The sequence below is a fragment of the Drosophila elegans genome, unplaced genomic scaffold, assembly GCF_018152505.1.
Source record: "Drosophila elegans isolate 14027-0461.03 unplaced genomic scaffold, ASM1815250v1 contig_476, whole genome shotgun sequence".
NCBI lineage: Eukaryota > Metazoa > Arthropoda > Insecta > Diptera > Drosophilidae > Drosophila > Drosophila elegans.
Window position 1 is genome coordinate 20,222,288 of NW_024545863.1, and position 15,962 is coordinate 20,238,249.

At 41.6% G+C, this 15,962-nt stretch overlaps 2 non-coding genes across 2 annotated transcripts; one reads left to right on the forward strand and one right to left on the reverse strand.

The window, feature by feature from the left end:
• Positions 1 to 11,282: 11,282 nt before the first annotated feature.
• Positions 11,283 to 11,355, forward strand: Trnaf-gaa. Its single transcript has one exon. It is a non-coding gene; the product is annotated as a tRNA-Phe (tRNA).
• Positions 11,356 to 11,737: 382 nt separating this feature from the next.
• Trnaf-gaa lies at positions 11,738 to 11,810 on the reverse strand. The gene has a single exon. It is a non-coding gene; the product is annotated as a tRNA-Phe (tRNA).
• Positions 11,811 to 15,962: the final 4,152 nt, after the last annotated feature.

Sequence of the window (15,962 nt, forward strand, 5' to 3'; positions counted from 1 at the left end):
CTTGTTACAGCTCTGTTATTGATTTCATAATTTATCAGTTGCGCCTGTCAATGGCCATTAGATCAATGCATCGAATTGCCTGCATTATAGTACAAAGGCGCCGCCATCTGAATGGGGATTACGAAGGCCGGAGGGCGGTGGCATTCTGAGGGGGTGGCAGCTGGGGAGGGCAGGGAAAAAAATGACAAATCAATCTGTTGGCAATCAAAATCGACTTCCCCACGGCTTCGTCGCGATTTTCACCAAATAAGGAAGCAAAGCAGCCAGCAGCCAGCAGCACATGCAACATCAACAACAACCAGAAACTGCAGTCAAGCAAAACATAAAATTAGCAAAGGCCTCCATACACTGGGAAAAAATCATTCACCTGCCCAGCCGAACAGGTCGCAGAAATCAAAAATCAGGAACATGGTGGATTTCATTTTGAATGGTAATTGCTCCAAGACTACTGCATTTTTTCTAGAACAATCTGATGAATAGATCTTTATTTTAAGCCTGAAGCCATCAGGTTAGAACTAAATAAATAATACATTTTTACAGAGTTGCTGAATTTCACTTATCAATCGTTTAACATGATATCACAAAATGATGTAACGGCTAAGCACCTAATACATTTTCTTTGCTAATTTATAGTACAGTCATAGTCAGGAAAATACTAATTTTTGGTTTTTTTATATTTGTTATTTTAAAAATATAAAATACTCCTTAACTTTTATAAATAAGTTGTGTTGCCAATTCGGTAAACAAGTTCAAGCTAATCTCTCTTAATTGATATCGGTGGCTTACACTTGGAGATTTCATTTTGTTTTATTAGCACAAAAAGAAAAATATGTATTAACAAAATAAGATGAGTAAATGTGATGTGTGGGAATCAAACACCAATATATAAATCTATCATATCACATCTTATATTGTTCTCTGCCCATTTAATACCGATTTTAATTTAAACAAATTACAAGTTCGTTTTTAATTAGCTGCTTTTTTGTGAATGCCCTTTTTTCTGCAGTGCATCCGCCGCGGGCCCTATATATCTGGTGTGCTTCGGGAGACCGAAGACTTTGGTCTCCATCCAACCAGCCAAGTTTCGCCCGAGCAACAGACCAGACCAGTTGCTCTGGCTGCGACCAGTTGGCCTGGCCTAGGTGGCTTTTCCGGGGAGGAGGAGTGGGCTGTTGGTTGGGAGTAAAAATAACCTCAGCTAAGTTCACTGGGGCGAGGTTGAATGAACTCGCAGCGAAATGTGATTTGCCTCCCCGGTCGCTCTCGCCATCTCCATCGTCATCGCCATCGTCATCGTCATCTCCATCTGCAACTTGTTTGCGGCTGGCAGTCCGGATATATCAATAAGTGGCCTTTTGCCTATGGCTTGAGCCGCGATTGCAGTCTCAATTTCACTCAATTAAACCTTGTATTTGGCGAGCAATTCGCGACAGCAACTGCAGACGACAGATACAATTAACTTATCGCGAAAAAGTTTCCGGAAACTGACTGACTGCCCACACAATCGCTACTGGGGAATCTGGGGAGCTGCACAGAGGGGTTTTCCGACGGGGGAAATTCGCTAGTGGCGAGTACCGGGAAAGCAAATGCAATAATACACTCGTATCACAGACGCTCGCGGCTCTCGTTTAATATGTTTGTTGACATCCAATTAGAGCGATTTCCTTCCTCATTAACAATCGCAGCAAATGCGGTAAATCTTTGCAAAAGATTCGACTACTAAATGCGCTTTGAAATTTGAAAAGGAAAAAAAGGGGAAATGAATTCGGTTGAAAATGATTAAAATTAATACAAATTTCTAGATAATAAGATATCAAAATTCTTCCAATAACAAATAAATATTTGCAGGAATGGTGCATTTAGATTTTAGGTGCATGTGAATGGTAACTTATGATTTATTTTATTCAGTTATTACAGTGCTCTGATTTGTGTAATAAGCTAGTTTGTATATAAAATTAATTGGTGGCAATCTGAGATTATTTTTACTAATCGTAAGCCTCTGTAGCACTCCCAATATACCCTTCACACCCTGCATATAACTTATGGAAACGGAGAGTGCTGTGAGCTGGAACGCAGACGTGGATGTTTTGAAATTTAACTCAAGCGTCAAAAAATTATGGCAAACATGAACGAGATACGCATACAAGCACTGGTTCCGGCTGAGCCTCACAGATATAGTACGTATACACACATATATGGGTACGGGCACGACAAACAATTAGAGCTGCGGTGGACAATGTGGCGGTGCACTTTCCTAGACATCATGGGCACATCATGGGCACATCATGGGCACATCATGCCACCTCACGGGCGAGTATCTGGCAGATACTCAGATACCCAGATACTCTCGTACTAGCTAACGCACACACTTGCCGCAATTAGAGCTGCTGGCAACTCTGCACGCTTAAAGTACAATAAACCCAGATACAGCAGCACTCAGCACAGTGATAGTCGCCGAGTCGTGGGGTTTTTGAACTTGCTCGGAGAGCCATGATACCACCTATACCTATTCCAACCCATATGTACCGCCCCAAGTCCCCCCGACGACGCTGCCACTGCCCCGCATTACTATTCTCTCACCATTGCCGCCACTAGTTGGCTTGGTATCTGCCTGGCTTTTATGACGTTGGCGCCGCTTTATGGCAAACATTTAGCGGATCGTTTAGCAGCCAAATGGCTTTATTATTGATGCCGGCGAGCGAACGAAAGTGAAAGCCCGCGCATTTGGCTCCAACGATTTGGGCCACTGACGTGAATTCCGGTGCAGCGGAGGATCCACGGAGATGCTTTTATACGTTGGGATGCATTTCCGGGCTATTCTGCATTTTTCATTGTAATGGTTGTGGTGCAAATACCACGGAGGTTTTGAAGCCACCAACTATCACTAATAAAGAGTGTTGCATGAAAGGATTGCTTATAACTTAAATTTTTTATATTTTTGAACATTATCTTGTCCCCTTCACTATTTATATTCACCATATAAACTATTTTTTGTGTGGCCAGTTTTTCGTATGCAGTTTTTTTTGAGGAAGCTAAAAAAACTGTCGCTCTTAAACTAAATATTATAATTAAAATCTTTACAAATGTTTATTACCTAAGTATTGTTTCTCAAGTTTAAAATATTATACAAAAACTTTGTGCAAGAAATCAATAAATTTTGCTATCAGTGCGAATTTAAATATCTAGAAATTGAAAACTATATTTTTATTAGTACTTTGTACTTTGCTAATCTATTCCAATAGAACAAAACATACCAATTTTATATTTGTTTAATTTTAATTTTCCTTGTTTTTTTTTGTAACATTTTTTAGGTATACCCTATTACTTAGAGCATACTCTATATTTCATATTTCGTGCTGTTGTCACCCACCTAGGGAACATAAAAATTATTTTGCTTCAAATAAATCATTACCAACTTGGCAGGCCACACCGAAACTGACTGTCCCACTCCCAGTGACCACTTCAGGAGCCCAGCATAACAATCGGTATCTATGGAAGCTCTGCTCCTGCGATGGCAAACTGGTAAACTGGCAAACTGGCAACTGCTAAACTGGCAAACACAGGCAAGTAGGATACATAAGAGGACATTTGGGTTTTGGGCACGGCTGGGTAATCCAGATTCAGAGGCCCGGCCCCGTGCTCATGTACAGAGCACATAATACCATCTACCCGCAGGGTGGGAGATAGAGAGCTCAGCTGTCTCCATTACATGGCATGAATAACAAATCTAAACATATGTACTACACATAAATATGTGTACCCCTGCCAAGCACAAAGGGAAAAAAGCGAGAAAAAATACAAAGTGGGGCCTGTACAGGGCGCACACATTCGGACAGACACGGGGCAAAACAATGTGGAACAGCAGGGGCGAATGTGTCGACATGGGGTGGCTACCCCTCCTCGGACTCTCGCTGCCGGCGACGATGATGATGATGACGATGATAGCTGCTACCCTCTGAGCCCCCTTCAACCCCTGAACCCCCTCCACCCCGCCTGGCAAAGCCCACACCCCTGGCAACTCCACAACGGCACTTGTGCTCACATCCTGCGAACCTATTCACATTTCATATACTTACATCAGTGCACTGGTGTTGGTGGCGACCCCTTGCCCCACTGCACCCACTGTGTGGGTGTCGGGGAGGGGGCGTGGCACCAGGGCCATCGGCGGAGCAGGGCGGAGGGGCGGCACAAAGAATTGCATTTAAATACATTAAATTGTGTAAATAATATGCTACACATGTTGCCAGTTGCCAGTTCATTAAATACATGCCACAGATATACATGCCTAGGCACATGTATCTGCCAGATACAGGCGGCCACGGCCACTCACACAGATACTCTGCAGTGTGCAGGATACAGGATACAGTTACAGGATTGGCTTACACACCCCATGTTTTCGCTTGTGTGTGCTTACTTGACCAGCAATTTATTTATGGCATTTTATCAATTTTATTTTCACTCCTCTTCCATTTCGGTTCTGGATTTTTGTATGTCTTTTTTTTCTGCCCTTTTAATTTTCTTGCCACATTCAGTTTGACATCCACCAACTACACTTTGCTGCTCTCCTGTTGGCGTATCCTTTAAATGCAACTTGTGCGGCACTCGTCCGCCGGGCGTTTTGGCCACGGTAACCACTTCAAGCCCGCTTTGATCCTCTTAAGCTAATTAAACCTCGAGAGCTCTGGCTTGAGTATGCTCACCGAGACACCGACATCAAAGCGTCTCCCGAGTGAGTCCATAATCTTCAAAGCTCCAGAAATTCATTTCGAACAGGCTGCCAGCGGTGAGGAGCAGGACTCCGGAATGCTGCTCCCCCAGCGGAGCAGTAGGTGTAGGTGTTCCCGGTGTTTATGTGACTACGACTCGCTTTTTTTGGTTTTTCCTTTCTGTTGAATATTATTTACCGTACGGTTAAGCGCACTCAATTGCCAGGTCATGACACCTTCACTGCAACAAAAATTTTGTTTCATAATTCCTCTATATTAAAAATGCGTTTTAACCTTTAAAGTATAGATGAATGTCAAGGAAGTACAAGCAAAAGATATTTACTTTTGAAATTTAAAAATGATAAATCATAAAACTAGTGTATGGCTGAAACCATTTTGAATTCAGTCAACTGATTTCTCACCATTTAAATTCATTTTTACGTAAGGGTCTTTATAATTATATCATAAAAAAAAATATATAAAAAATTATATATGAAGTTTTTCCTTATGGAAGTCTGTTTAACAGCTTATTGATTGGTTTTATTTTAAAATATATTGTAGCACTGGTAGTTTTTTTGAATGTTTAATTTTTCTACGTTTTTGCTAAGGCAAAGGTTATTTTGCTATATATGGATATAAAAATGTAATTGGTTATCAGTTTTATACTAATTTGTATAATTATTTTTAACTATTTCTGAAACGAGTAAATGAATTAGTATGATCTTTTCTAAATTCATTACAAGCTTTTCTGCGGGTGCAGCATGTATGCATAGAACCACCTCTTCCAAGGGCGGAAGTTTGAGATTTTTTAGCCTGCTTGGTCGGTGGGTGGTGGTTTGTGGCCGGTTTTATTTGTCATGCGCATAGCTGGCGCCACTCGAACATCTAACTGTGCTAATGCATACCAACGCCTGCTGAGATTCCTCGGCGCCGGATAGCTTCTAATATTGAAATTCTCGCTTAGAATTTTCTAACGCGCACGCAACCCTAGGCAATGCCGTTTCTGCTTTGGCACCCCAAAGGTATTAGAATTTGTTACCTTTTTCAATGGTTCGTTTTGTTTTGTTTTCTTTTTTTCCCTTTTTTTCCAAAGGTTGCGCCCTGTGACACCTGCGGGTGGAGATGGAATGTGCCAACAGGCTGTATTTCCTGGTTGCCTGTTGGGGCCAGGTAAATTATGCAATCTTTGGCAACGACAACTGCGACAGGTGCGCGACAGGAGCCAATCGACTCCTGCCTCGGGAGTTGGCGCTCATAATAATGGATTTTTTCGTATATTCCAACAAGGCGAACAGCAATTGTGCGGAATCTCAGTTAAATACCCCCATACCCCGCGTTAGATAAAACTACACACACGTGTGGACGGGGGGTGGCGATTACTGTTATAACTAAAACTATAGTGTTTCAAAACTAACAGTATTACCATACCAGGTTATCAGGCCAGCAGCACTTTGCAGCAGGACAAGCAACTATCTCAGTTGGCTTTCACTACCGGAAAATAGTTGGGAAAACCCCTCTCTCTCCCAATCAACTCGCTCTCGCATGTGTGTGGAAAGCGAAAGTGTCCTGCGCTCTTGGCATTTGAAAACTACACATGTGGGGCGTCTAAGCAAAGCTAAGAAGCCGCCCAAACCGCTGGCGAAGAAATCTAAGCAGCCCCCACACACAAATAACAACCAGTTTTTTTCGCCACACATATAGCATACATTCGAGCGTGTAAACTACCCCGAAAGCAGAAAAAGTTAAGGGTCGCAAATCGGCAGTCACAGTAAGTGAAAGTAACCCTCGCTGCCGTCGAGAGTCGGGAGCTGAGAACAGGCCAATAGGTGGACGAATTCCACAATTTCCACAATGGCACCCGGGCGAAAGTCGAAAGAATTTTCGGAGCCGGCGGAGGAATACCGTCATTAGGCCAGCAGATGCCACCAAAAGTGGCAGCGACGCATTCCGATCCGATGACGTTGGCCCCAAAAATGTGGCTCAAAGCGTTGCCGAAAAAATTCGAAATATTTGGTGAGCACTCATATTTTTTGTGTGCGCATTGGAGCCCATGGCCAAGGCCCCATGGCAACATTGGCCAGGGCGACAGCTAGGACGCCTGAATCACAGGGCATCAGGATGCCAGGGCAGCGGCTCAAAACGTTCCAGCTAAAAGCCAAAGCGGAAGTGGGCTTAGGAATTTACTTCCGGTTTCGAGGCCCTGTTCGCCTGGTAAATGAAAATGCATCAGTTCCGCATGTGTGGCATGTTTGGCCCGCTCTGGCATCGAATCCCCGATATCCGTCTGTATATCGCACATTCCATTCGGCGGGCGTGGCCGACCGGGCTATTGATCCGTTGCATGTGCGGCACACGGCGACCAGGAACCGTGGAACAGGCGATATCCCGCAGGAAACCTGCGTTGTCCCGGATTGCCAGCGGAAAGTTGCGCATACGCCGCGTGAGCCATGTTTAAAATGCCAGCAAATGTTTCAAAATGGCGCCGCATCTTAAAGTGCCAACTTGTGGCTCTGTACGAACAGGTGCCCAGTTGTTCCCAACAGGCAGCCCATAAAAATCCAGCAGCATGTGTGTGCGGTGTGTATATATAATATATTATATAAATATGCCTTATAATCAAGCGACATGCCAGTGAACTTGAGGCCATCAAGAGGGGCACTTAAGCCCTCTAAAGTAGGCAATACATTCCTGCAAAACGATGGAGAAATGAGTCCTTTCTGCCAACCCCTTCCTCATGTGTGTGAGTGCTCGGCCACTGAGTTGAGTGGCTTTAAAAAAATATTTTCGAGCCGAAACGAGCAGGCTAGCAGGCCCAAAGACATGTGTTTCCAGATAAAAAATGAGTTCTCCCCTCTGGCAAAAAGAAAATCGAACAGATCCAAAAAAATGCCAGAACTGTCGTTGACTTTTATGGGCATTTAGCACGTCATTAAAACGTCAAGTCATCAATCTTCTGGCCCATTCGAACAGGGTCGCAGCCTGGCCAAGAACTAAGAACTCCGATCCGATCCGGGCAGGGCCGGAAGGCATTTTTCGGCAACCAAAAGGCGGGCGTGGGCGGCCATTAGAAAATTTCCATTTTCGTCACACGTTGTCAGGCCAACAGGAGGAGCTAGAGCCCGAATACTTTCACCCAAAAGTCGCCGCATTCCAATCTTGCTCTAGAAATGCTCACCTCCTGTTAGCCAGATATTTCGCACAGAAATGTTAGAAAAAGAAAATGCCCCAGCGAGTGTGCTTAGAGGTGGAATTAGAAGGGCTCTCGCTCTGGGGGCAATAAATCTGGCATTTTAATGCGAAAACAGTCAACTTGTCGGCGTCGATTTCTAGCAGGAAAACAGGAGTCTCGAGAGGTGGTTCTAATCCCTGCCAGGACATGCGCACTGCTCGGTAATTTGAGCAGAGGGTCTGGCACCAGACCAAGTTATGAATGCCAGCGATGCCGGGAAATCTCACGTTCGCTTTTTTATTTCGCCCACTCCCACTAATGCCCCCGACTTACTGGCCAACTTTGGTTGCCTATTACCCTTACGATAATGATAAGAAATTTTTATGTCCCTGCCACGTGAGGGAGCGTCTGCATATATTATCAATGCACACGCTGCGTGACAAACTTGGCGCCTAAATTAACGTTTGCGTGGGCGTCGCATTCCGATGGAGAAAAAGAAATATTGTAGATTCTGGTAGCGGGCCAACAGCAGCGGCCAGTAGGGCGATAAATTCCAAGGCAGGACTCCCCGTCGAAGGACTCGCAATCTGCGCAAACGCCAAAAGAGTGTAGAAGAGGAGAAAGTGATGGGAGCGTCGAGTGGAGCAGGATTCTCACTGCGCTTTGGAGTACAGTGGGTAGAGTATTTTTAAAAAATGTATAAAAATATTTATATTGATAATTCTAAAACTAAAATAATAAATACAAATCAGAAATATATATATATATATTACAACAAGTGCTTATAACAGGTCTAGAAGAATTATGAAATACAATTAAATGTTGTATGAGTAAATTGAATAATATAAAAACATTAGCTTACATGTAATTTTCGTTCAGTTGTTGATTTATATGTTCATTAGAAAATAACAACATCTTTACACCAAATATCGTATTTAGCTAAGCTATAATTTATTTTTACTTTGAGTTTATTTCCTCATAATCTCAACCATCTAATAATATGGATATAAGTTATTAGCAAACTATTTTAGTTAAAGTTAATAATGTTTTTATTTATTTTAGAAAATTTATAAAGTTTCCGGATTGCTCCACTGTGAATAACACCCCCTAAGAGTTTTTTTTTATCAGAGTGTTGGTGAGTACTGTGTAATAAAAAAATCAGATTGCTACATAGTGTAAACGAGCGCCACGGGGGTTGTTTGTAGTCAGTACCCCTACCACGATTTCTGAGATTGTTAAGGCCTCTGTAAGTCGGGGTACAATGTTGCTGGGCTGCCGATGGCTGCTAGCCTAGTACCTTTTACAGGAATTCGTACTACAAATCTACCAAAAATTTACATGTCACCCCTTACGGCAACTTAGTTGCTGTGCTTAGCGGGCAACCCTTACAGCCATCGCATGTAATGTGTGTGCGGGAAGCCGAGAAGCTCGCAAGACGCCTTCCACGCTCCCAAATCGCTGGGGCCCTGATACAAGTTTGCATATTTCTAAATTCTAAGCGCATCTGCTTGAGGGACTCGGAATCGGAATCGGACTCTGTCTCCCCGCCTGTTCTCCAAACGAAAACGAGAGTGGAAGGCTCTGCAGACGCACCCTCATCAGAACTTGCTTAGCATACACAAAAAAAAGGACCAAAACAACACTTAATGCTCCTGTTTTTTCTGTGTGTGCACTGCAGAAAAAACTTATTTGTAGGTATCTATTTTATTATTTTATTTTATTACTTTAATGAAAACTACGCCAAACCAACTGCTTTTCTGTGTTCTACAATTGGTTTAATGAACAGTTTTTTCACCGAATGGTTGAACTATTTTACTTTAAATTCTCTATATATTTAAAACTTAATATTAAATTTGAACTTTTAAACATTTTAAATTAAAAATGTAAATTCTTTTAAATAATATCACAATAATCCTGCTGTTAAATGTTCCTAAATTTGTGTTTTTGTCTGGATGTATAATAGAAAAAAGAAAAATAGGCAGAATATATTCTCTAAAAGATGCGATTTATTTCTGTTAGTGCACCAGGGTAACAAAGATAGAAGAAAACGATTTCCTTGATAGGCAGGCAGCCGCATAAAAAACCTGAGCCTACGCTATAGACAATTGGCACCCCGACCGCAGGCTCAAAAGGATCTTTTCACTTTTTTTTGAGCTCTCTTGTTCTCGACTCGAGGTTTTTTTTCGCGGCTGCCACACTTCCTGGCTGCTGCATTTTGAGGGTGCCTTGTTCCATCTTTCACTTTCAATAAAAAAAAATAACAATGAAATTATAGAAAAAACCCGAGCCTCTCAGTTTTTTCTTAGGTTTTTTTATGCAAAAGACACCGAGGGGCGCCATGTGGTGCGTGCCAGTTGCCATGGAGCATTTGGTTTTTTATGCCAAACGGATATGCGATATTCTGGGGCGAAGGCCGGGGCAATCTCTCCATTCGATTCCCTTTCAGGCCGAGTCAATGGCTTTTGTGGTCGCCTAGCACGCGTCCTCCACTTGGCAGCTGTTGTTGGACACCGCCGGAACGAGATGAGATTCAATTCCGGCCCAGATTCTTTGCATATTAGTTTGTGCCTCTGTGTTTTGCAGCTGCCGGGATGAATCTATCATCACGCCCCCAATCGGTTGTCCACTTGAAGGTGTTCCTACCTGGGCGATCAGCTTCTCTAGCTCTTAATTGTTGTCAGCGCATTCGTCACACTTTTGCTTTATCCGGGAATGGACCGTATCAGTCAACTGGACAATGGTCCTCTGTTCTTATTTCTTGGCCAAGGTCCAATGTGTCAATGGCTGCGTTAATAATGCGATTTGCATTTTCCCTTATCACTTTTCCCTGCTATGGCCTTGTGCCGTTTTGCCTGCTGTTTGATTGAGTCGTCGTGCCCATTATGCAGCTTAATCCGCACCTTTCATCCTGGCCATCCTGACCATCCTGGCCATTCATTGTCCCGCTGGCCAGGTCGCCATTGGCTGCGCCGGCTTAGTTTAATTTTGCGAACACCGCTTGATTGACAGCCACATGCCACTGGACATGAATGACCATAGACAAGGCCAAATCATGCATTTAAATGCTATTTAAATGTGTGTTGAATGGATCTGCAGAGCAGATGAGTTTTGAGTTAATAAAAAGTCACTTTATTAGTCATAAAATTTTACAGACTAACAGATATATTTTACTTATTTAGCTTAAAAGTTATCTCCTATTATATGATGTAGCTGTTGTCTTTATCGATTATAAACACAAATAAATAAAAAAAAATATTTGTTACATGATGGTATTTGCTAAAATATTTTAATTAATATGCTCCATATTATATAGGCCCCGCAGCAACAGCAGAATCGACAAGTTGTGAAAAGGGGATGGAGCATAGCTTGCCGGACTACACGGCACTTGGGGCCTCCACCCTCATGGCGCCGAAATAGCTCAGTTGGGAGAGCGTTAGACTGAAGATCTAAAGGTCCCCGGTTCAATCCCGGGTTTCGGCAAAACATACTTTTTTGTTTTTTTGTATCGTATAACTTTTATTTTTTTAATTTTTTCAAATAAATTTTGTGAACACGCAATTTTTAATACATTTTTTTTAGCAAATAAAAATTTTGAAATAAATACTATTTAAGAACATTTCCTTTTTCTTAGGTTGTGTACTTTACCGAGATTTATTTATAGTGCTAAAAAATTATATATATAATTTTTAAGAATATAATATTTAATTCTTCTGTTTAACTAAAACATTACTTTAATAACATAAAAAGGAAGTTCATCTGTATATCCCAAAGTTTTTTTTCAGAAACGTCTGTTTAATAAATTTGCTATAAACATTTATGATGCTAACAAAAATCGTAATATAACAAAAAAATAAATATGTATTGCCGAAACCCGGGATTGAACCGGGGACCTTTAGATCTTCAGTCTAACGCTCTCCCAACTGAGCTATTTCGGCACTGTGACGGTGGAGGCGCCAATTGCTGTGTAGTCCGGCCTGCTATGTTCTGTCCCTTTCACCCGGTTCGTTTCGTTTCGTGTTGCTGTTGCCACCGCTCTTTGTTGTTGTTGCTGCTGCTGTGTTTTTGACGCTGTTGCTGGGGGGCTTATCTAATCGCGGGCATATTAAAAATAGAACCTTTTGCCCGGAACACCCGTGCAGAAGTTCCAGAAAATGTGGCTTGGTCGGGACCAAAGAGCTCCAGCGCCTGCGCCATCAAAGCCATCAAAGTCAAATGCATTTCAAATACAAAAAGCCGGTACTCGGATTTTACTTAAAAGTCTCCCGTGGCTGCACAGAAATAAATTTAGGATTGAAAAATACAAATCACTTATAATTTTGTTTTTGTGGAGGAATATCGACTTAAAATCTTAATGAAGATTAAAATGCTTTTTGACTAGCCTAGCTAAGGTAGCATAACATAGCATATCTGCTTTTAATCAGCAATCTATTTAAATAATTTGAACACATATTAGTTAAATGTTAAAGGTACACGACTGGATCCAATATTCATTACAAAATAAAAGGTAAATAAATAAATAGACAATATTAGCAACATTAAAAATGAATATTAATAAATAGCGTTTTAAATAATAAGTTCCTTCAAATCGAAACTTTAAAAAAATATTTGTTTAATGTTCAGCAATTGACACATTCCGTTGGATCTATTTATTTTTCTCCATGTCCAACTGCTGCTGCTTCTTCGTCTGCAGCCAAATCATGTTGGTTCCGCCACGATGGCACATGGCATCTAATGAACTATTGTGAGCGGGGGAGGCGTGGCACATGGAGGGGCGGGACGGGGGCTGGTGTCACACACACATACTCATACAACAGACACACACACACACAACTTTGCTCGCTGGGCAACAAATCAGGCAGCGGAGAAAACCAGAAATGAAGCTGGGCTCCAAGCCCCAAGTTGTCGTTGTAAAAATGTTTGCCTGCACGCTTTCCAATGGGTGCTTGGATTTCTTGTGGTTGTTGCTGTTGGCATGTTGTTGTTGTACCTAGTTGCTGCTGTTGTTGGAGCTGGTCGTGCTTTGCGGTCGTTGCCCCGCTGTGACGTCACCGGTTCAATGGCAAAATGTGACCCAGATTGTCTGAGCTGCACAACTAAGCTATATGGGATGTACCTGTGTGAGTTTGTTGGCCGTCTGTGCTGGCCACATTTCCCCGACTCTTTAGAACCAAGAGCGGGCCAAAAGAGAGCCGCTCTCTTAGCCAATTTGTACGTCTGAGCTTCGACGGAGCCCCTTCCCTTCGCTGTAAACTCTTGTGGATTTTCTTTCTTGTTTGGCCACGGCAACAGCAACAGCAGCATCAGCAGCAGCAGCATCAGCTTTCTATGCCCCAGGTTAAGTTATCCCTTTCCGATTCCGATCCCGATCCCCCTTTCCCTGGCTCTTTCTTCGAAATGGGGACACACGATTCTCAGCACCAGCGGCTTCTCCTTCTGCCAAGTTTTCAGTGAGTCGGCTCGATTGCCTTTGTTGCCGTGTCTCCGTAATTATCGCTTGCTGGCCAAGTCCCAAACCTCAAGTCGAACTCAAATTCAAGTCGAAATGCACAGAGATAAAAGGTAGTAGTTACTTAAAATAGTATAAAAAGTGGTAGATAAGTCAACAAGAAATTGAAAGTAGTTTGCATATTGTTTTTGTGTTACTAATACGTTTTTGGAAACAAGTTCATCAAATTAAAAGTAACTTTACCAAATTAAAAATTTATCTCTAACCCTTAGACTATTCTAATATTCTTGTATTCAAACAAATCTTTAATAAGTTATTGAATAAGTAACTTTATGTTGGAGTAATCTAACTATAAATGACTATTTAAATTAATAGGCATTGACAAAAGAAAAAACAATGAATTATATACTCTACTTTAAAAATGTTCTATGGTTTTTTCTCAGTGCAGGCCAAGTCGGTCCAAGTCAAGAGTCCCAGGCCGAGGCAGTGTTGCGTGTAATTTGTTATTTTATTTTATTGTTATTATTACCGCATGCGACGTGCACTTTATTTTCATTACCAGTTGGGATTCTTTTCATGCATATGTAACTTCGTGTATGGGAGAGCGCATCTAATGTCATGCATCGGAATTGGAAAATGCTTTCATAGTTGCAGCAGTTGTTGCTTTTGCTGTTGCTGTTGTTGCTGCCGCTTTTGTTGCACGTGTGAATGTTGTAGTTGTGCCCAACTGGGCGGAGTCCCCGGGTTTTGTGGAGCTGGCCCAGCACCTACTACCAGGCTAATTGGAAATGCATAAATGGTAATTGATGGCTATAAATAAAATGATGATATACCCAATTTGTTGTAAGCGCATACTCTCCAGTGATATGGATTCTTACTATGTTAGATAATCGATTAGCTTGAATGGTGTAGGTATGGGACTAGGTGAGTCCCCCTGAAACTTATTATTAATATCTCAAAACTAATGCTTTCATTGTTGTAAGCCATGATTCTGGGAACCTTTCCTATTTCCTAAGGTTTGTGAATTGCTAGAAAATCAATTTTTGAGATCCAAATATTTATTTTTAAATTTGTGTAATTTGTACTATTTTGTAGCAAACTTTTATCCTTAATAAAGCGATTTTTCCATTATCTTAAATTAGTTTGCTTACAGTATTTCATTAGTTTATTTAGTTTATATTTTATTATTAGTTTTGATTTTTTTTATTTAACTTATTTTCTCTAATCCATTCTGTCAATATCATTAAATCGTTATTTTACTTTTCTCTGGCGTTTCCATGTGGATTTCTTAAAATAATTATTTGTAATAATTAATGTTCTCACTATATTAACGTGTTTTTCCAAGAACCTAACCCATTTCCTGACACTATTACATTTTTGCACTACTGAATCACTGTGACATTTATGTATTTTTAATTTAAACCTCGACCCATCAACTCAGTTTGTTTACTTCCCCTTTTTCAACTCGCGACAAATCAGCGGCAGTCTTTACAAATTTGTGCAATTCATTAAAACGCTGTTGATTTGATATTGGCTGTGAGCAATTAATTGCGCTTTTAACGAATCTCGCTCCCTGTCTCGCCCACCCATTGCATTCTCTCCCTCTCGCACGCACAAATGGGGCTCTCTATTATACGGAAGAGAGAGAGAGGGAAGAGAGCGATGCCGGCTGGGGGCCAGTTTGCAGGCCTCGCACGAAATTAACAATATTTATATAAACAAGTTATAAACAATGTTTGCCTAAACAGTGACAAACACACCAACACAAACAGCCGCAAACCAGTTGATCTCTTAATATCGCCCCCTCTCTTTCTGTTCACTGAGCTCCATCTCTTTCGCACATTACATGAACGACGGATGCATACACTTCCGCATTTCTGAGGCCAGTTGCATTGCATTCTCTTATTCTCTTCTCTTATTGCCGTCTTTTTCGAATGGCATATACCCATTTCTTTCTTTCCTTTTTGTTCACTCTCTTACAAGCCAGTAGTCAATATGGGGCTCTCTTACAGACCCATTACTACTCTTTGGGTGTCAGCTGATTTTGTTTTGCTTGAACTTTTGCCGGTTTAAAGCCGTGATTTGTTCGTCCGTATCTTTCTGACCGCATACCTCCTTCTCTTTTCCCCCAGCATGTTTGTTTTGGAGCGGCAAGCTCCTTCATACTCAAACATTAGCATGTCAGTCGAGGGGGCTGTTGGCGACCCTGCCCAATGTCAATCATTTCTTGGCCCTGTCGAGAGAAGCAGGCCAAAAAGGCGGAACTTGTTTCTTCAGCGCCGTTCTCAGACCCTCAAAATCCATTACAAGCAGCCGTATGTGTGTTGCCCTGTAATCTTCTGTGGCACGGTCACTCTGACAATGAAAGCCAAAAAGAACTTACATACGCTGCCAAACACAAGCCGCCAAAAAGCAGTGCACTGAGGAAAAATATCAATACTGTTAAGCTTTACTTACCTTGACTTCCCTGCAGCAATATTTTTGGAATTTGCCAGTAAACTATTTGACAACTCGACTAACATTTTCTTAACTTTTTTATTACAGTGTGCTTACTAATTACTTCATGGAAGGTAATTTAAAAGTTAAGAAGTCCATATCTTGTAAATTAGGCAATTAATCCCTAATTCCGGAATATTATTTT